Source organism: Pipistrellus kuhlii, unplaced genomic scaffold (genome assembly GCF_014108245.1).
Source record: "Pipistrellus kuhlii isolate mPipKuh1 unplaced genomic scaffold, mPipKuh1.p scaffold_m20_p_12, whole genome shotgun sequence".
Lineage (NCBI taxonomy): Eukaryota > Metazoa > Chordata > Mammalia > Chiroptera > Vespertilionidae > Pipistrellus > Pipistrellus kuhlii.
In genome coordinates, this window is record NW_023425427.1 from 36,147,882 (window position 1) to 36,170,703 (window position 22,822).

Genomic DNA, 22,822 nt, shown 5'->3' on the forward strand with positions numbered 1-22,822 from the left:
AGGGAGAGGGAGAGAGATAGAAACATCAATAATGAGAAAGAATTGTTAATCGGCTGCCTCCTGCACACGCCCACTAGGGATCAAGTCCGCAACCCAAGCATGACCCCTTGACCAGAATTGAACCCGTGATTTATCAGTCCACAGACTGACACTCTATCCACTATGCTAAATCAGCGAGGGTGAGTCAGTTACTTTTAATCATGTGGAAATTTCAATTCATTTTATTTTTTAAATTTAATTTTTTCCCTTTATCATTTATCTCCTCTATGCCCTCTTCCACCTCCTCTGAATCCATGCCTTCAATCTCCAAACTGTTGTCCATGTCCATGAATTCTCTCCCTTTGTTTTATTTTTTGCTCAATCCCTCCACCTCCTCAACATTCTCCCACCAGAGCTGTCTGCCTGCTTTCTATCTATGAGCTTGTTTCTATTTTGCTTAATAGCTCAGTTTGTTCTTTAAAATCCACATATGAGTGAAATCATATAGTTCTTGTCTTTCTCCGACTGGCTTATCTCAGCATAATATTCTCCAGGTTCATACATGCTATCACAAAGGATAAAATTTTCTTCCTTTTTAAAGGAGAGTAATATTCCACATATCCAATAATGGGCATTTGGGCTGCTTCCAAGTCCTGGATATTGTAAATAGACTACAATGAACATACAGGAACATATATTCTTTTGAATTAGCATTTTGGGATTCTTTGGATAAATTCCCAGAAGTGGAATCACTAGGTATAAGGGAGTTCAATTTTTAATTTTTTGAGGTAACTCCATACTGTTTCCCACAATGGCTGCACCAATCTGCATTCCCACCTACACAAGGGTTCCCTTTTCTCCATATTCTTGCCAACCTTTGTTGATTTATTAATGATAATCATTTTGACAGGTGTAAGGTGATATCTGATTGTAGTTTTAATTTTCATTTTCTGATGATTAGTGACATTGAGCATCTTTTCATATATCTACTGGCCGTCTGTACTAGTATGTCTTCTTTGGAGATATGCATATTGAGATCTTTTACCCATTTTTAAATTGGATTGTTTTTTTGTTTTGGTGTTGAGTTTTATAAGTTCTTTATAAATTTTGGATGTTAAACCCTTGTCAGATGTATCATTGGCAAATATGCTCTCCCATTTAGTGGGTTGTCTTTTCATTTTGTTGATGGTTTTCTTTACTGTGCAAAAACTCTTTAGTTTGATTTAGTCCCATTTGTTTTTGCTTGTTTGTTTATTTGTTTCTCTTGCTTAAGGAGATATATAAGAAAAAATATTGCTATGAGAAATGTCTAGGGATTTTATAGTTTTGAATCTAACATTTAAGTCTTTTATCCATTTGATTTTATTTTTCTTTAACTATATTTTTTATTGATTCCAGAGAAGAAGGGAGAGAGACACAGAGCTAGAAACATCAGTGATAAGAGAGTATTATTGACTGGTTGCCTCTTGCACACTCCCTACTGGGGATCAAGCCCACAACCTGGACATGTGCCCTGACCAGGCAGGAATCAAACCGTGACTCCTGGTTCATAGGTTGATGTTCAACCACGAGCCACACCAGATTTGAGTTTATTCTTGTGTGCAGTGTAAAAAGATACTTTCTTTTCTTTCTTTCTTTCTTTTTTTTTTGCACATATCTGTCCAATTTTCCCAGCACCATTTATTGAATAGACTATCTTTGTTCCATTGTATGTTTTTGCCTCCTTTGTCAAATATTAATTGACTATAAAGGTGTAGATTTACTTCTGGGGTCTCTGTTCTGTTCCATTGATTTATATGTCTGTTTTAATGCCAGTACCATGCCGTTTTGATTACTATGGCCTTGTACTATCGTTTGGTATCAGGTAGTCTGATTCCTCCAACTTAGTTCTTTCTCATGATTGCTGCTGCTATTCGGAGTCTTTTGAAGTTCTATAAAACATTTTGAAAAAGTTGTTCTAGTTCTGTGAAATGCTCCATTAGTATCTCTGTAGATTACTTTGGGTAGTATAGACATTTTAATGATGTTAATTATTCCCATGAACATGGCATATGCTTCCACTTATTTGAATCTTCTTCAATTCCTTTCTTCAGTGTCTTATAATTTTCTAAGTAAATGTCTTTTACATCCTTGGCTAAATTTATTCCTAAGTATTTTATTCTTTTTGAAGCAATTGTGAATGGGATTTTTCTCCCCTTTCTGATAGTTCATTATTGGTGTATAAAAATGCAACTGATTTCTGGATATTTATTTTATATCCTACTACTTTACTGAATTCATTTATCAGTTCTAGTTGTGTGTTAATTTGTTTTTGTTGTTGTTACATCTTTAAGGTTCTCTATATACAATATCATGTTTTCTGTAAATAATGAGTTTTACTTCTTCCTTTCTAATTTGGATTTCTTTATTTTCTTCTTCTTGTCTGATTCCTGAGGCTAGGATTTCTAGTACCATAAGAATGGTGAAAGTGGATATCCCTGACTTGTTCCTGATCTTTAGGGGAATGCTTGTAGTTTTTGCCTAATATGGGCACAAAGGATACATACTATTTGAATATGATGAGGTTCATTAAGGAGCTCACACCTTATAGATGCAATGGAAACCAAACATTGCACTTCGCTGAAGTATCAATGGGAGCAGGAATGTCCATCAGTGATAACAATGGGACATAAAAACCGCCATACTCAGTCGAAGAAAGACAAATACCATATGATTTCACTTATATGTGGAATCTAATGAACAAAATAAACAAAATAGAATCAGAATCAAAGATATAGAAAACAGATTAACAGCTGTCAGGGGAGAGGAGGCTTGGGGGCTGAATAAAAAAGATGAAGGGATTAAGCAAAAAACAAACTCATAGATATGAACAACAGTACAGTGATTACAAGAGGGAAAGGAGAATGAGGAGGAGGGCTTAATGATGACAAAAAGATCTGATGTTAGATGGTGAGCACACAATACAAGATACAGATGCTGTATTACAGAAGTGCACACTTGAAACCTATATAATTTTATTAACCATTTATTAACCAATGAAGAAAAAAGAAGCCACCACATTTATTTGTCAATATGGCTTTCAGGAGGACACAGCTATGATTCTCAACATTTTACACCTCTCACAATTTTATTTTTGAGTCCCTCTGCATAGTTAAATCATCCAATAATAGCTTCAAGTCAAGCAAAAAAATTGATAACCTGATACCAGGTTTCAGGGTTGAACTTAGGTTTTTTCTGTCTTGAATAAACTCAGGGCTTCTATTGTTTTTAACCAAAGGAAGACTGACATTTAAGCAATGCTGGTTTCTGTGGAATTAAAGGAAAACAGGAAATCTAAGAGCTGGAAACTCAAGATGGGACATTTACAATAGATAGTTGAGAAGCACATTGTTTCAGTCATACCACATTCTGGCCATTAAATATCTTGACAATGAGGACAGAGCCTTTTCAAAGTAAATTTTCAAAGATATTAATTCCAGAGGATGTTATATGAGTTGGAAGAGAAATAGGGAAATTGTATAATATAATCCTGTAAAATTAGTGGGTTGGAAGAAAGTGTTTCTATGGGTCAACACCTACATCTTTATTACACCTCCTATGAGCAAGTGCTGGGCCCAGAGAATACAAAGAAAAATGAGGCACTCCTAGACATTTCCTCCAGGAGGTGATGTCTGCCTTGGGGACCACCCAGTGACCCAAGGATCATGCCACCAGCCCTGACTCAGGCTAGATTCCTATCCTTCAGAGTGACATAACTACTGAAAGAAAAAGCCTAAAGAAGGGGACCTCCTGACCTTTGGGTTGTAAGCCTTCTAGTGCCCCTCCAGGCCCACTCTCTACTACCTACAACCCTGCTTTGTGACCACAAAGGCTGATATTCTAGGCTTCCCCGCTTGTTTCCATTGCCTTCAGGTTTCTGGTGAGCTTTCACTAAGTGTTGCTGTATAGCCAACAACCTTAGATTATGACAACAAATATCTGTTTCTGTCTCGTGTTACATAAGGACTGATTTTAAAATCTGCTGTCAAATATAAGGTCATAAAGATTTACCCCTATATAACCTTCTAAGATTTTAATACGTTTAGTCCTTAAATTTAGGGTTTTGATCCTTTTTTATGTATTTTGTACATTGTGTGGTAGAGGTCCAACTTTATTCTTTTAATTGTGTATATCCATTGTCCCAGCCTAATCTGTGAAAAAGATTATTCCTTCCTCCATTGAATAGTCTTAGCACTGATGTCAAAAATCATCTCATCATATATGTGAGGAATTACTTATGAGCTCTCTATTCTATTCATTGTTCCATAAGTCTGACTTTATGCCAGTATAACATTATGATTACTGTACTTTGTAATAAGTTTTGAAATTTGGAAGTACGTGTCCTCCAATTTTGTTCTTTTTAAAGATTATTTTGCTATTCTGGGTCCTTTGCAATTATGCATAAATTTAGAATCAGTTTGTCAGTTTCTATAAAGAAATTAGCTGAAATTCTTGTAGGGATTGTGTGCATCAGTAGATCGTTTTGGGGAGTTGTGTCAACTTAATAATATTAAGCCCTTTAATTCACAAACATTGAATGTCTTTCCATTCATTTAGATCTTCTTTAATTTCTTTCAACATTTTGTAGTTTTCAGTGTATAATTTTTTCACCTCTTGTAGCCAAATTTATTCCTAAGAATTTTACTTATTTACTAGAGTCTAAGTGCATAAAATGTGTGCATGGGAGGGGATTCCTCAGCCCAGCCTTCAATCTCTCCAATCCAGGACCCCTTGGGAGATGTCCAACTGCTGGTTTAGGCCCTGCATGATCAGGCCTAAACTGGCAGTCAGAAATCCCTCCCACACTCCAGAACCACTGGCTTCTAACTGCTCACCTGCCTGTCTGCCTGATCGCCCCAAACCGCTCCCCCTGGGTGCCCAATGCCCCTAACTGCTCCCCTCCCTGCCTGATCACCCTTAATCTCTCTGCCTGCCATCCTGATCAACCCTAACTGTCCTCCCCTGCCAGCCTAGTAGCCCCTAACTACCCTCCTGGCCACTCCTAACTACCTCTGCCTCAGCCCCCACCACCATGGATTTGTCTTGAAGGATGTCCAGATGAATATTTTGGAAGATGTCCGGTCTAATTAGAATATTACCCTTTTATTAGTATAGATTTATTTCAGAGAGAGAGTGGAAGTGAGGAGGAGAGACACAGAAACATTGATGTGAGAGAGACACATCAATTGGTTGCCTCCCACATGGACCTGACCAGGGCCAGGGATTCAGCCTGAAGCTGAGGTCTGCGCCCTTGACTGTAATCAAATTCAGGACCCTTCAGTTTCAGGCTGATGCTCTATCCACTGCACCAAACCAGCTAGGGCAGTATTTTATTCTTTATGACAGTATTGTAAATACAAATTTTTTCTTGATTTTTATCTTTTTATTTATTGCTGTGATGTAGAAATACAACTGATTTTTATGTGCTGATCTTATAACCTACAACTTTGCTAAATTTATATGTTAACTCTAATAGCTTTTTGTGAAGTCTGAAATTTTCTACATATATGATCATGTATCTTGAAATAGAGATTTTACTTCTTTTCCAATTTAGAAGTCTTTTCTTTCTTTTCCTTGCCTGGTTGCACTGGCTAGAACTTCCAGTACAGTGTTGAATAGGAGTGGTGAAATAAAGCATCCCTGTCTTATTCCTGATCTTAAGAATAAAGCTTTCAGTCTTTCACTATTGAGTATAATGCTAATTGTGAGTTTTTCATAAATGCCCTCAGTTTTGTTAGAAAGTTTCCATCTACTCCTATTCTGGTGAATATTTGTATAATTAGTGGTAATGGATTTTGTCAAAAGTGGTTTGATGGGTCTTTTTTTTTTTCTTCTCATAAATCAAAATAACCATGTGATTTGTTTGCTTTTTCCTTCTTTCTTTGAATTTGATTTTCATACACTGAATCATTCTTGTATTCCTGGTATAAATGCCATCTAGTCATAATGTAGAATCTTAGTATGTTGTTAAATATATTTAGCTAGCATTTTGTTGAGAATATTGACATCTATATCTATAAAGAATATTAATCTGAAGTTTTCCCTTCTTGTGATTTAAAAAAAACAACATATTTTATTAATTTTTTACGGAGAGGAAGGGAGAGGATTAGAGAGTCAGAAACATCAATGAGAAACATCAATCAGCTGCATCCTGCACACTCTCTACTGGGTATCAATATTTGCCCATAACCAAGGTACATGCCCTAAACCAGAATCAAACATGGGACCCTTGAGTCAGCAGACCAACGCTCTGTCCCCCAAGCCAAACCGGGTAGGGCTTGTGATGTTTTTTTAATATGACATTGACAGAGTATTTCTGGTCTCATAGAGTGATTTAGAGTGTTCCCATTTCTTCTATTTTTTGGAAGAGTTTAAGAAGAATTGGTATCAATTCTTCTTTGAATGATTAGTGAATTTCACCAGTGAAGCCATTTTATCTTGAATTTTTCTTTGTTATACGTATGTTCAGATTTTCTATTTCTCCCTCAGGCAATATTAGTAATTTGTCCATTTTATCTAGGTTATTTAATTTTTTCTCTTCTATTTGTAGTTCAAATAAACAGTTCTTTCTCCTTCCCTTCTTCCTCCCTTCCTTCCTTCCTCTAATTTTTTATTGAATTTGTTGGGATGACATCGGTAATAAAATTATGTAGGTTTCAAGTATACAATTTTATGATACATCATCTGTGTCTTATACTGTGTGTTCGTTGATATATTATTGTTCATGGTATTCTCTTGTAATCCTTTCTACTTCTATAAGGTCTACAGCAATATACTCACTTTCATTTTTGGGTTTTAATAATTTGAGTATTCTCTCTCTCTCTCTCTCTCTCTCTCTCTCTCTCTCTCTCTCTCTCTCTCTCTCTCTCTCTCTTTTTTTTTTCCCCCTTGGCCTGTCAAGCTACAGTTTCATCACGTTTGTTGATTTTTTCAAATAATTAACTTTTGGTTCCAATGAGTCCCTATCTTGTTTTCTTCTCTATTTTATTTATCTCAGTTCTTATCTTCATTATTTCCTTTCTTCTATTAGTTTTGGATTGAGGTTGCTCTTCTCTTTATAGTTTCTTAAGGTTTAAAGTTAAATTATTGGTTTGGGTTCTTCTTTTCTTGCATAGGCATTTACAAAATGTATTTCATGATTTTTGTCTTGTTACACTTTAATTATCATTCATTCCAAATTATTTTCTAATTTCATTTGTGATTTCTTTTTTAATATTAGTGTGTTAATTTCCTCATATTTGTAAATTTTTCCATTTTTCTTCTGTTAATTCCTAGTTTTATTTCATCATGCATAGAGAAGAAACTTTGGGTGATTTTAAACTTTTTAACTTAATTAAGATTTGTTTTGTGGCCTAACATTCTCCTGGAGAATGTTCCATGTACACTTGAGAAAAAAATGTGTATTCTACTGTTGTTGGGTGAAGTGTTCTAAAGATGTCTGTTAACTCTAGTTGCTCTATAGTGTTAAGTTCTATATTTCTTTCTCAAACTGTCTGTTGTTTTACTCATTATTGAAAGTGGGTGTTGAAATCTTTAACTATTACTGTTGAATTGTCTGCTTTTCCCTTTAATTCTGTCAGTTTTTGCTTCACATACTTTTGGGCTCTGTTATTTAGTGTATTTGTTTATAATTATTAATTTTCTCAACAAATTGACCCTTTAATCAATATATATTATAATACCAGTGGCCTGGTGTACGAAATTCATGCATGGGGGGTTACCTCAGCCCAGCCTGAACCCTCTCTAATCAGAAACCCCTTGGGGGATGTCTGACTGCTGGTTTAGGGGATCGGGCCTAAACCAGCAGTTGGACATCCCTCTCGCAATCTGAGATGGCTGGCTCCTAACTGCTCACCTGTCTGCCGGTCTAATCTCCCTAACTGCTCTCCCCTGCCAGCCTAATCATCCTAATTGCTCTCCCCTGCCAGCCTGATCACCCCTAACCACCTCTGCCTCGGCCCCGCCACCACGGTTTTGTCCAAAAGGACGTCCAGAAAGTCGTCTAGAAGTTGTTTGGTCTAATTAGCATATTACACTTTTATTAGTATAGATTCTTACTCTCTTGCTATAATTTTTGCCTTAAAGTCTACTCTGTCTGACTTTAGCACAGCCACACTATAAATCTCTTTTGGTTACTATTTGCATGGAATACTTTTTATCATCCTTTTACTTTCAACTTATTTGTGTCTTTAGATCTAAAGAAAGTTGTTTTCATCTTTTTAATTATTTTCATTTTTAAAAATTCTCACCAGAGGATATTTTTTCCATTGATTTTCATAGAGAATGGAAAGGAGGGAAGAGGGGGAGAGAGGGAGAGAGAGAAGGGAGAGAAAGAGAAAAATATACATATGAGAGGGACACATCAATTGGTTGCCTTCCACACTTACCCTGACCAGCGCTGGGAATCAAATCTGCATCCCAGATATATGCCCTTGACTGGAATGGAACCTGTGTCCCTTCAGTGCACAGGCCAACACTATAACCACTGAACTACACCAGCCAGGGCATATTCAGAACTTTTTCATCATGCCAAACAAAAGCTTTGTACCCATTAAATAATGATTTCCTTAAACAACTACAGCCAAAATTAGAAAAGAAAAAAAAAAATTACTGTTCCACCCTGGTTGGTGTGGTTCAGTTGGTTGGAGCCTTGTCCCATACACCAAAAGGTCATGGGTTCAATCTGGGTGGAGCACATACCTAGGTTTCAGGATCAATTCCTGGTTTGGGCGAGTTCGAGAGACAACCAATCAATGTTTCACTCTCACAACAATGTTTTTCTCTCTCTTTCTTCCTCTCTTTCTAAAAATCAATAAAGGCATGTTCTTGGGTGGGTGAGCATTAAAAATAATTACTGTTCCAATTTTTGCAGAGTGTTTTTATATTGGGCATGCCTTCATAGCTTAGCTACATATTTTTTTAACTATACAATAGCCTTAACTTCATGTTAGTATGGAGCCTGAGGGTCACCCAGAGGTGAAAGTGTAAGGTCTTATCAGGCCTGCTCTGAGCATGTGTCCACCCTTAAGTATGAGCAAAATATTTGGATTCCCCAGTTTACATGGGAAAAAATGTTTTTACTCTCCCACACATCTCCTTTCTCAACTTCTTCCTTCCTAGAATTTAAAAAAATTTTGTTTGTTTATTGCTTTTTCTGATTTTTTTATCTCTTGCCCCAGACTGCTGCAGCAAATACTTTTGCCTCCAAATGCTTTCTGCAAACACTGCCTAGGAAGCCACTCCAGCCCTGGGAACACTTCCAATCAGATTAAACAAAAGCAAGCTTTTGCACCAGTCTTTTCAGGTACCCCCCAGACAGGTAAAAAACACACACAATCACAGTTATCTGAGTATAATGTTCGATCATCTTGCTTCCTCTGGCACTAGCACCTGCATCAGGTGTGTAGGCTGCCATCTGCATGGCTGCAATTACTTTAGGAGATAAGGGATGGCAAGTTGGCAATTTAAAATAGCACAGCACTATCCCACTGCAGTGCATCAGCTTCTTTCTTTACTAAGCGTTCTGTGGTTGTAAGTCTAGAATGCAGGGTTGTGAGACATTTATTCCAACAGTTTTTACCAGTTTATTAGTTGCCTTTGTGGAGGGATTCCCTACTCTGATATACTCAGTGACATAAATTGAAATAGTTTTACAACTTAATTTATGAACAAAAATATGTTTAATTTTATGAATGTTCCTCGTGTGCCTAAAGAGTATGTAAACTCCACTCTTAGATGCAGTATAATTTATAGATTTATATGATGCAATTTATTGATGGTATCATCCAAAATTTCTATATTCTTACTGTTTTCTCTGTTTAACAATCATTGTTAACATATATGTATTTTATTTCTCATTAGAATAATAGATATGTGTATTTCCTTTGTAATTCTGTTCATTTTTGTTTTATATACTTTGGACTGTGTTAATACGGTGTTGGTTAGTTTAGATTTATTTCTTCCCAGTGAGTTGAATATTTTGTCATTATTCACTAAACTTCTTTATACTTAATGTTCCTTAATCTTAAAGCATAACTTGAATGGAACAATATCAGCTTTCTAATGATTAGGATTTGCCAGTATATATATATATATATATTTTGTCTTTTAACTTAAAGGTTTGTATATGTCTCTTAAAAACAGGATATAGATGGGCCTTTTCTTTGCCAGCCTAATATAAGTTTTTTGATTGGAGCATTTAATTTGTGTAATGAATTTAAAGATATATTGGATTAAATCAATCATATTTTGTATTTTCTCTTGTTTTGCCTTTCCTATGTTTTTTTCTCTCTCATTCCTTGATTTTTATTTTATAGATTATTTTTTCCTCATTGTATTTTTTCCTTCGAATAGCCTGGAGATTAGCTATGTGCTCAATCTTTATTATTTTGAAAAAAATCTTTTAGAAAATGCAATAGGCATGGTTAATGCATAAAAACCTAAAATTCAGTAATATTTTTATTCCCTTCCTGACCAACTCATAATCTTTGGGAACACTCATTCATATCGTCACCTCTCCAGATGTATGGGCTACTTTCATCGTGTATTTGGTTTTACCTTGTTTTTCTTAATATTACAAAATATTATTAGCATTATTTACAGTTATAGCATTACCTTCATATTCCACCATGAATCTCAGACTTAACACCTAATGTCATATTTCTGTTTGAAATATGTCCTTTATAATTTCATGTTTTAAAGTCTGTTGGTAGCAAACTCTATGTTAGCTTTTTTTCTTTCTGAACAAAATAACATCACCAGATGTATCCATGGGTCAGCAAACTTTCAAATATCATCTGTATACCTTTAATCTACCCTGAAAGGAGGCAGTTGGTAGGGCAGATTTAGTATTTGAGAATGAACCAGTAGTAGAGAAAGAACTATATAAAAATCATAAAACATGACTAAAGTGATCATATTTCAGTGTTGATCCACTTTGGGAGAGACCTAATTATTAATAACATTCTTCATTTCAAAAGTTTTATGGTTTGGATAATAAGTTCCATGACCTCTTGAATCAAGCCCAAATGGAGCCATGCTTTCATTTCTATTTAACTCAAATTTCTAGGGATTTTCACTTCTGATGAAATGGAGATGTTTGTGGCAGTCCAATGTTTTAACTTGAGAAGAAGCAGAATGAGTAGATAAAATACCAAAAGGAAAAAGAATTACAGGCAGGAGAAAGCTGCTAAAATCTTGGGCAAAAAAACAAAATTCCAATGTAGAGGAACTGGTGCTTATAGCTGCTTCTTCTCCAGAGGCATTTGCTAATTCTGTGTGTGTGCAGCACGAGGCAGGGAATCTAAATTTTGTCTAAGAAGAAGCCTTGTTGTTTTATGGGGCTGGATAGACAAAACTGGAGGCTTAATGGGCCAAGCATTCATAAACCTCTTTGCATGCTAAGAGTTTTCTCCTTAAAATACTTACCAAATTATACAGCTGCATGAGGCAGATTCAAAAAATAAAATCATAAAGCCTCTTAAAAGCAGGGTTAAAGTTTGTTTTCCAGTGTTACTCTCCTTAGGAGACAGTGATTATAATGTATGACTACCAAGGGAAATTTTCATGGTTGTGGGGCTTGCTAAGCCTGCACGTATTTAACTAACAGCCCCAGCACAATGTCCTTCTAAGTACAACAGCAGTCTTTCTTCTGATGTGTGATCTTAGAATGCAGAAACAGCCCAAGTTTTTAAAAAGCATCTCTCAGTCCTTTGTTTCCTGCTGTTATTATATTACAGATGCCAAAAGAGAGGGAGAGGGGGCATGTAACAGCAAAATTTCTCATGAGGTAAGAAGAGCTGGGATCTATAGTTCAGTATTCACACTTGCAAGAAAAAGCAATATATTCTGTGAGATTTGGGGGATAAATGGAAATGGGGAGCAGAGAGGCAGGTCAGGTATGTTAAGATGCATGGAGTATCTGAGAACTTCCATTTGCAGATGAGCAGTATGTTACTGATATCCAAGTAAGTGTGACTATGCATCAAGGAATTTAGAAGAATAAGCTGATCACTTAGTGAAGGTTGCAAGTGAAGAAGCCAATTGCCGAAAGTGCAAATATAAATGGCCAAGAGTTTCAAAATAACAGCACTGAAGGTGAAGTTGTGAAGTTGAACTCTGAAGAAAGCCAAGTTGAAATTTGTAGGGGGCAGAGGAAGATTGTGAGCTGGATATGGGATGAGGATTTCATGTGAAATGATTCTGATGTGGGTTGTAAGTAAAACACACACACACACACACACACACACACACACACACACACAACCAAACAAAACAAAAATGCAGAATATAAAATCTGTAATTGCTGTATTAATTTTAAGATGAATATGGGGAGAAAGCAGTGAATCTTAGATGTTGACAGGATTGATCCCTCTATTGGCTTTTACATGTAATTCAAGACCTAAATCTCATCCACTCAGATTTCGCCTCTGCGGCAATTTGGTTCTCTACCAAGTGTTGGGTAATAAATAGAGTCTGCAAGTTCTCTGAGAACAGAGCTGCAGCTTTTCAGGGAGAATTCAAAACAAGATCACAAGGTAAGAATAAAACCACTATTTTAATAGATTTTTGTCACATTTTCAAACTAAGATATTGGAAACATGAAGAACTGTTTTATATTTATATAGAATAAATGAGGCTAACTCTCTCTTATTATTGCAAATAGCAATATAAATTGATTATGACAGTTGCTACCAACTTATAATACCACTTTGATTTCCTTTGGGTGATTTGGAAAATCAATTAATTGCTAAAATAGATTGTAATAGACTTTATAGTAAATGTTCCCTTCCCTCACCACAAAATTTCACAAAATAAGTTAGTGATTCTCCTAATGTTTATCCAAGACCAACTTACAATTGTTTAGGTGCCATCTCCTCAAAATCATCTGTTAAAAAACAAACCATTTGTGAGGGGAAAAAAGAAAAGGAATTGACATCCGAATAGGATAAATACAAAAGCTCATTAGTTTTGCTACTTTTCTTCATTTAAATTTTCCTTTAAAGTTTTGCTCTCTTTATTTCTTTCTATTTCATGGCATTTTTTTCTTCTTGTCTATTTTTCTGCCTTATCTTTCCATGCATGAATATATGCCTCCAGACTATTTTAATAATGAAGGTAAAGCAAGTCAGAAGCAGTCACTAAAAGAAACTGTTGTTAATTACTGAACATGCACTAACTGTAAGATATGTTTCCCATATTACCCCATTTGCTTCTTACAATACCTCTGTGATAGAAACATTGTCTTTTCCCTTTATTAAATGTCTATTCAAAGTTTCCATCATTATCAAACATAAAATATATTAGTGAGATGACATTAAAACTTGACACCTATTTTCTTTAGGGCTACATTCATAGCCATATGAAAGAAAGAATGCCCTGCCAGCCACCATTCTTGTATGTAACTTTCATCTACCATTTCATTGGTATTGCCTGAACCAAGAGGAGTCCTCCCACAAAACTGGTTAGGTGCTTCACTTTTAATCAGCACACTAGTCTACATCTAATTCCCCTTCACTTTATAAGTTGGATGATCGTCAAAATTTTTCCTAGTGCATCTGAGATATTTTGTACAAATGTTTTGCTCATTATGACTCTTGGATTTCCTAGGCAAAGATTCAAAATTTTTTTTATCCTTACCCAAGGACAAAATGTTTGTCATTTTGGCTCAAATAAATTCTTACAAAACTTATTTTCAGTGGTTTTATAATTCTCATAAAACTTATTTTCAGTGGTTACGTGGGCACGGCAACCCATTATCATCATCATCATCATCATTCTCTCTCTCTCTCCCTCTCTCTCTCTCTCTCTCTCTCTCTCTCTCTCTCTCTCTCTCTCTCTCTCTCTCTCTCTCTCTCTCTCCCCTCTGTCTCTCTCTCTTTCTCTTACACACACACACACACACACACAGAGACAGAGACAGACAGAGAGACAGAGACAGAGACAGAGACAGAGACAGAGACAGACAGACAGACATGATTGATTGCTGTGCCCACGTGCACTGACCAGGGATTAAATCTGCAACCCAGGTATGTATCTTGACCGGAAAGTGAACTGGTAACCTTTCAGTGCACCAGATGATGCTCAACCAACTGAGCAGAGTTAACTCTGGCCAGGCTAAATATTTTCTTAAAGTGTTTTACAGAACTTCATTGTTGGTCATGTCTGCTGGGTTCAACTCTAAACTACTCAAATATCTTAGCCTGTTGGCTCTATTAATGGTGGTTATTTAAGAAACACGATTTAAGCAGTTCTATTTTCTTTATAAAGAGGAGATTATATGCTGTTTCCCATCTATATATGAATGCCCAAACCTGTAAATATTTTTTTATTTATGAGAGAGAGAGAGAGAGAGAGAGAGAGAGAGAGAGTGAGTTTGATTTGTTTTTCCACTTATGAATTCATTGGTTGATTCCTGACCACTGACAATAAGTTTTATAAGAATTTGTTTGAGCCAAAATGACAATGCCAGGAAGCAAGATCTCAAATGCTCCAAAGAATGAGTTTTGCAACTTCCTTTATAACTGTGGAATGAAGGAAGGAACATGAGGAAGATTACATGAAGGTGGAAGAAAGCAGGTGGAGATTGAATTACAGGATAGTTAACAAGATTATGTGCTCTCCTGAGAGTAGTTACACCTTGAGAGGGGTATTACTTCTGGCATTTCAAAGGTGTGTTAACCTAGATGCACAAGAACAATGGACAGGACTAGTTAAAAACCTTTCACTAAAGATGTTATAGGCCTGAGATGAGACTACCCACCATGACCTGCTCAGTGAGGAATTTATAATCACATCACCCTGTGAAGTTACTTTTAGTTCCATTTAGTATAGTTCTCCTTTTTTTTTTTTTTTTTTTTTTTATGTCCACACCCTTTTGTTGTTTCACTTGGGGCTTATTACATCGAAACATGAATTTTTCTCTACCTTGAATTTATTAGTTCTAAAGTTTTCCCTCCTGAGGTTTTATTTTTTCCATTATTATGTATACATTTTTATGTATTATTTGTCCACATTTTTTAACAATCCTTTTTAAACAATACTTCATCAGTAGTCAACATGATTGGTTCATAGCAGTAAATTAGTGGTAGTAGTAGTATTAAGTTTCCTTGAGTAAGATTTCTTTATAATCTTTTTAAAAGTTTCAGTCACAGACATAGATGCCAACATTCAGCTTCCTCTTTTTTTTTTTTTTTTCAGAGTAGAAAGAAGGAGAGAGAGATAGAAACATCAATGATGAGAGAGAATCATCAATTGATCAGCTACCTCCAGCATATCCCACACTGGGGATCGAGCTCACAGCCCAGGCATATGCCCTGACTGGGAATCAATCTGTGTCATCCTGGTTCATAGGTCAACTACACTCAAACACTAAGCCATGCTGGCTGGGCTTCAGCTTCCTCTTTTTAAAAAATGTATTATCTATCCCAGTGGTCAGCAAACTCATTAGTCAACAGAGCCAAATATCAACAGTACAAACATTGAAATTTGAGAGCCAAATTTTTTAAACTTAAACTTTTTCTAACGCCACTTCTTCAAAACAGACTTGCCCAGGCTGTGGTGTTTTGTGGAAGAGCCACACTCAAGGGGCCAAAGAGCCGTATGTGGCTCTCAAGCCACAGTTTGCCAACCATGGATCTATCCTATCTAATAAACAGGGAATATGCTAATTGACCATCACTCCATCACAAAGATGGCTGCACCCACAACTGAGGCCAAGTTCCCATAAGGAGTCTTAACGAGCAATCAGCAGGGACCTAAGGCTACACCCTCCCCTGCCCCCGTGAGGCTTGACAGGGGACCTCAGGCTGTGCCCCCCACCCAGCAGAGCTTGACAGGGGATCTAAGGCCAGGCCTCTCACCCCAGTGTCAGGCCAAGGAACCTGAGGCCACACCCCCTGCCCAGTGGGGCTTGACGAGGGACCCGAGGCTGCAACACTCTCCTGGTGCAGGGCCAGGAGACCTGAGGCTGTGCCCCTTTGCCTGGCGGGGCTTGATAGAGGACCTCAGGCCATGCCTCCCACACAGCAAGGGCTTGACAGGGGATCTCAGGTTGTGTCTTCCACTTGGCGGGGCTTGATGGAGGCCCTCAAGGTATGCCCTCCTCCCGGTCTGGGCTGGGGGACCTAGGGCCATGCCCCCTGTCCTGGCACCAGGCCAGAGGATCTGAGGCTATGCCCCCTGCCTGGCAGGGCTTGAAAAGGGTGGGATTGGCCAGGTCTGGATCTAGCCCAATGGGGTGGGGCTGGCAGGGGCTGGGTCTCATGCGATTTGAGGTGCATGTGGGTGGGCAGGAACTTGACTCTGGGTCCCATCGTATGCCCCAGACTCTGACAGAAGGAAGGTTTTCATATACATTTTACTAATTTTCTTTCATCTCTGACACTTCTATTATAGAGAGAGGGCAAATAGCAATATCAAATTATTTCCTCTAATTAATCCCCTTTTAATGTGCATGAATTTCATGCATTGGTCATTAGTGTATATATATGCCTAATATGCAAATTGCCTCCCTGGGAGTTTGATCGGAAGACTGGGAGTTCCTCTATGACATGCACTGACCACCAGGGGATGGCGTGGAATGAAGGGAGGCCTTGGACAGCTCCTGGAAGAAAGGCTCCAGCCAGCACCTTGATTGGCCCTGATCACCAGACAGGCCTAGGGATCCTACTCATGCACGAATTTCATGCACTGGGCCTCTAGTGACTTATATAAGATCCATATTACCTGAATGTATATGTAACATTGTTTTATCAAAAAGGGTGACTTATTCAAGAGCCATATGGTTTGTGAAACCATATTTTTAATTGTCACTATGTGGTGGTTGTTAGGATAAAGTAGATGTCATTAACTCAAAGGAGCATGAGCTATTTTACTAAGAAATTTTGGAGAGTTCCGTGCTTAAGACATGGCATGTAATGCTAACATCTGGCTAACCAATTATTATTAACCTTTATTATGTCATGTGGAAAGATTTCTCCTTGGTACTAGACTCAGCATTAGAAACATTAAAGTTATTTGCATTGTGCCAGTGTGAGTAGGGGGTGGGGGGAGATATTGTTTATAAATTCTTATATCTTTTAATTCATTATAGTATAAAATTAGGTAGAGGTCCATTTTTTTTAAGTACCATCCAATTGTTTTTGCAAATGTTCCTAAAGAGTATCTGGATTTAGACTCAGAGATTCTCCCTACTATCTACATAGAATCTCGCAGTGACTACTATAGCCTCTGCAGGGGTCTTCAAACTATGGCCCGTGGGCCACATGCAGCCCGCAGAGGAGTCTGATCCGGCCCGCCAGGTTTTTTGGGCAGTGAGCGCAGCCGAGGTGTTACAGTAGGAATTAGTAGTTCATATAGTCCGGCCCTCCAGCTCTCTGAGGGACCGTGATCTGGCCCCCACTTTAAAAAGTTTGAGGATGCCTGCTAGGGTTGCAGTTCATTGTTAGTTCTAGATAACTTTTATGCCTTCAGTATGTAAGACCTCTTCTTGGCAAAGGAAGAGACACCAGTTACATTCTTTTGCTCTGGATTGTTGAGTATAATCAGGAAGAGGTCATATCTGGTTATAGGAAAATGAGTAAGTCTTATCTTGGAGATAAATAAGACATAGAAGACTGTATTTAGCCATTTTTCCATTTTAGTAGTTTTTACCTCAAACTCAGCTACTAGCTTACCAAGGCTGAATCCCATGTGAAAATTATTACATCAGCTGGAGCTGTCCATGAAGTGGAAGACAAAGGCTTGTCATACCATGGTGGACAAGTTTCTAGACCTCTGAGCTGTATTTTCTGTTCAATCACATGGAAGCTCTGTTTAATCTTTTATTAAGTATCCAGAGTGTGGATTGTGACTTAGTTCATTCCGGTCAATAGCCATCTATGAGTGGAATACTTCCATACTCTTAATCTTTAAATGTCTTCTGAAAATCAAATTCACTATAACCTTATGCACTATGTGGTAGTTATTTCATAGAATAAAGAAGATGCAGTTTATTACTGAGTGGTGATCATATTTTTTATTGTGAAAAAAAACTCATGGCTCATCCAAGGGTAATGTTCAAAATAGTTAATAACCGGTATGTATGAGCTTAGATAAATGAAAGAGAAACCAGTCACATGGAGCATGTGTCCATTTCCTGTCTGACCATTTTCCAGTCAGCTCAATTAATTCTTTCTTTTAAAATATTTTTTTAATTTTTCAATTATACTTAGCATGAAATATTATATTAGTTTCAGATGCACAACCCAACAATTAGATGATTTATATAAGTTAAAAGTGATGACCCTGAAAAATCTAGTACCCTTCTGACACCAAACCTAGTTATTACTATATTATTGACTATATTCCTTATGCTATTCTTTACATCCCCATGATCATTCTGTAACCACCAATTTTTACTTCTTAATCCCTTCACCTTTTTCACCCCTCCCCCAAACCTCTCTCACTTGGCAATGGTCAAAATGTTCTCTGTATCTATGAGTCTGTTTTTGTTCTACTTGCTTGTGTAGTTTTTTAGAATCCATATATAAGTGAAATTATATGACATTTGTCTTTCTCTGTACACTTATTTCACCCAGCACAATACCCTCTAAGTCCATTCATGTTATTGGAGATGGCAAAATTGCATTCTTTTTTTTTTTTAATGGGTAATATTTATTACATAGATCTTCTTCTTCATCCATTCATCTATTGGTGCATACTTAGATTGCTTCCATATCTTGCCTATTATAATTAACTACCGTATTTTTCGGACCATAAGACGCACTTTTTTCCCCCCAGAAGTGGGGGGGAAAAGTCCCTGCGTCTTATGGTCCAAATATAGCCTACACATATACTTTAAAAAAAAAGGTTTTTTACTTGCCCGGCTCTGTGTGGTCTCTGTGTGCTTGCCCGGCTCTAAAATGGTTCTAAATGCTGCTGTTTACTTTACAGGGTTGATTACATGTGTTTATGACTGTGATGTTGGGTTTTAATGCACATAAAATATTTTAGGACACTATTTGTTTCAGAATCTTTTTTTCTTCATTTCCCTTCTCTAAAAACTGGTGCGTCTTATGGTCCGGAGCGTCTTATGGTCCGAAAAATACGGTAGTATCCCTGACATGAATCTGTGCACCAGTAGCTCTCTATGGGGCTCCCAGAGGCTCTCCGCAACCCAGAGACCCATCTGCGCTGGACACAGAATGCTTGCCTTGTTGCTGGGGTACAATGCAAATATTCCATGCCCTGGCCTGGCCAGAGGCCCACCCATGGCCGGACACAAAACGCTAGCCTCGATGCCAATCTCTCTTCCCTTTAACTTAAGTTTAATTTAATTAACATATCAACATAACATACACATAGAAAATTGCACAAATCATGACTCCACAATTTAAGGACTTGTCACAAAGTAAACAAACTTAAGTAATTGTATAAAGAAACAGAAGAATACAGAATTTCAGAAGCCTCTTTATGCTACTCTATCTTGAGAATAGCCACTGTTATACATTCTAATATCCTATATTTAATTTGCTGCTATGGTTTCATAACTATTTATAATTGAATTCATAAATTATAAACCCTTTTGTGTCTGGCCTCTTTCACTCAAAATTAGGTTTCCGAGTTTCATCTGTGTTGTTGTACATAGAAGTAACTTGTTTATTCTCATTACTATTTAAAATTCCTCTAAATTAATGAGCCATAATGTATTTGTTATACTGTAGATTGTTATTTGTGTTGTTTACAGCTTAAAGTGATATGCATAAAATGCTATAAGCATTTCTTATATGTATTTTGGAAACATTTTTATGTCTTTCTATTGGGTATGCACCTTAAGGTAGAATTGTTGGGCCAAAAGCATGCATATGTTCAGCTTTAGTGGATACTACCAAATTATTTTCTAAAATGGTTGTAGCAATTTATACTCTCATCAGCCATGTACACAAATTCCAGTTATCCTGAGTCTTTGCAAACACCTAGTATTTTCTGTTTTCCTCATTTTAGCCATTTTGATAGGTGGGCATTGTGGTCCTCTTCAACTTTCATGCATACATTAAAGTTGAAGGAATATATTATGTCAGATTCAGACAACTAGTACTAATTCCCCAGACTTGAGTTACGTAGCAAACACACTTTAGAAGAAAAAAATCTTTTCTGGGATTATAATTTTGGAGCTGAGGCACTCCTTTGTTGTGACCCCTCCTAGTTGCAAGGCAACATTAAGTAGAGAAGAAAACATGCCATTACATTGCATTTGGATTTCAAAATAATAGCCAGGAATCACATTTTTAAAAACTATACTATCTATAATAATAAAAGGGTAATATGCTAATTAGACCCGATGTCATTTCGGACGTCTTTCCTGATGAATCCAGGCCCAGAGAGAAGCCAGCCCAGTTCCCAGGTGCCTGCCAGCAGCTTAAGGAGGGAAGCCCGGGTCCTGGGTGCCAAAGAGAAGTCGGTGCCAGAGAGAAACTAGTGCCGGCAGCAAGGGGAAGGAAGACCTGCCTACTCTTGCACAAATTTGCATGCATCAGGCCTCTAATAATAGAATAAAAAGGATAATGTCTTAATCCCATGTTCGGAAATTGAGTTTTTTTTACATTTTGACTACAACATAGATTAAAAATTTAGTATCAGAAGTATTTGATAACTTGATCATCTAGAGCAGTGGTTCTCAACCTTTTTAATGCCATGACCCTTTAATATAGTTCATCATGTTGTGGTGAACCCCACAACATAAGGAACAGCATGGTCTTAGAGCCTAAGACCATCAGAAAACACAGATATTTACATTATGATTCATTAACAGTAACAAAATTACAGTTGTAAAGTAGACACAAAAATAATTTTATGGTTGGGGTCAGCACAACATGAGGAATTGTGTTAAAGGGTCGCGGCATTAAAAAGGTTGAAAACCACTGCTCTAGACGATCAAGTTACCCAATGCTTGTGATACATCACACAAGGTAGATACTTTGTTAAATTATATGTTATTTGAACAATGTTTTAATTAAGAAAATGAACAAGAGTGAATTATTTTTAGCTCATAATGATTCAACAATAACTTGGCTAAATTTTTAATCTATGTTGTAGTCAAAGTGTAAAAAAACAGAGATGGTACATGTTGATGTCAGCATTGCCTACCCTTGCAAGTTGTCTTCTTTTGTGGACCCAGGTGTAAACATTTAGAGATCAAAACAAGCCATGTCTAGAGCAGTGAAATGAATTAAAATAGATTAGGTTTTATCTCCAGTGTTGAGTTCTGATTTATTACTTATGATTCAGATATACACGCATGCTTGTTCCTTGTCTATCTCTCAGCAAAGCCTTTGTCCAGGTGGAGATTTTGCCCCCACCCTTTGTTCCTTTGCCACCTTCTTCTGTAGCAGAATGCTGTGCCAGAACTATTTGCTATGACTCAGTTTTAATCACATCTTCTAAAACCTTTCTCTATCTGCATGTTCTCTTATAAGCTAGAAGGAAACAAATCAAAGCAACAACTCCTAACCCATCCAAAAAAAGTGAGCAGTTTTATTAGTTCCCAGAGATGGCACACTGCATTGTGTAAGAATGTTTTCAAACAGCTATTAAATTCCATATATGAAACATAAGGACAATGCCAAAAATTTTCCGGATTAACTGAAACTGTTCCCTGCACTTTCTTCACTTTTTGTTTCTCTTTGCTGTTAATTAGTATTTTATTTTTTAAATAAATCTTTATTGTTCAGTTTATTACAGTTGTTCCTCTTTTCTCCCCAATAGCTCCTATCCACCCGATTCCCACCCCACCCATGTCCTTACCACCCCCATCGCCCCCACCCCACACTGTCCTCATTCATAGGTGTAAATTGTCCAATCTCTTCCTACGGTACACCACACCCACTTCCCCACCCCCACCAGAATTGTTAGTGCACTCCCTTTCTATGCCCCTGATTCTATTATAGTCACCAGTTTATTCTGTTCATCAGGTTTTTTTATTCATTTGATTTTTAGACTCATTTGTTGATAGATATGTATTTGATGTCACTTTGTTGTTCATAATTTTTATCTTTACCTTTTTCTTCTTCCTCCTCTTCTTAAAGAATGCCCTTCAGCATTTCATATAATACTGGTTTGGTGGTGGTGAACTCCTTTAGTTTTTTGTTTTGTTTTTATCTGTGAAGTCTTTATCTGACTTTCAATTCTAAATGACAGCTTTGCTGGAGAGGTAATCTTGGTTGCAGGTTCTTCCTATTCATCACTTTGAATATTTCTTGCCACTCCCTTCTGGCCTGCATAGTTTCTGTTGAGAAATCACCTGATAGTCGTATGGGTGCTCCCTTGTAGACAACTGTTTTTTATCTTACTGCTTTTAAGATTCTCTCCTTGTCTTTTGTTCTTGGCATTTTAATTATGATGTGTCTTGCTGTGGTCCTCTTTGGCTTCCTTTTGTTTGGGGTTTCTGTACACTTCCTGGACTTGTAAGTCTATTTCTTTTGCCAGGTAGGGAAAGTTTTCTGTCATTATTTCTTCAAATATGTTTTCAATATCTTACTCTCTTTTCTTCTGGCACCCCCATAATTATGATGTTGATACACTTGAAGTTGTCCCAGAGGCTCCTTACACTATTTTCATATTTTTGGATTCTTTTTGCTTTTTGCTTTTCCCAGTTGGGTGTTATTTGCTTCTTTGTATTTCAAATTTTTGACTTGATTATTGGTGTCCTCTAGTCTTCTGTTGGATCTCAGTATATTTTTCTTTATTTCAGTCAGTGTATGCTTAATTTCTGATTGGTCCTTTTTCATATCTTTGAGGTTCTCACTAAATTTCTTAGAAATTTATA

The 22,822-nt window shown here is 37.0% G+C and overlaps 1 protein-coding gene across 1 annotated transcript in view; it reads left to right on the forward strand.

Annotated features, from left to right (window-relative positions):
• Nucleotides 1-12,422: 12,422 nt before the first annotated feature.
• IL33 (interleukin 33) overlaps nucleotides 12,423-22,822 on the forward strand; it is a 38,764-nt gene continuing 28,364 nt past the window's right edge. The window contains exon 1 of the mRNA XM_045580201.1: nucleotides 12,423-12,554. The gene's annotated coding sequence lies outside the window, so the exon portion shown is untranslated. The remainder of the gene's footprint in view (nucleotides 12,555-22,822) is intronic.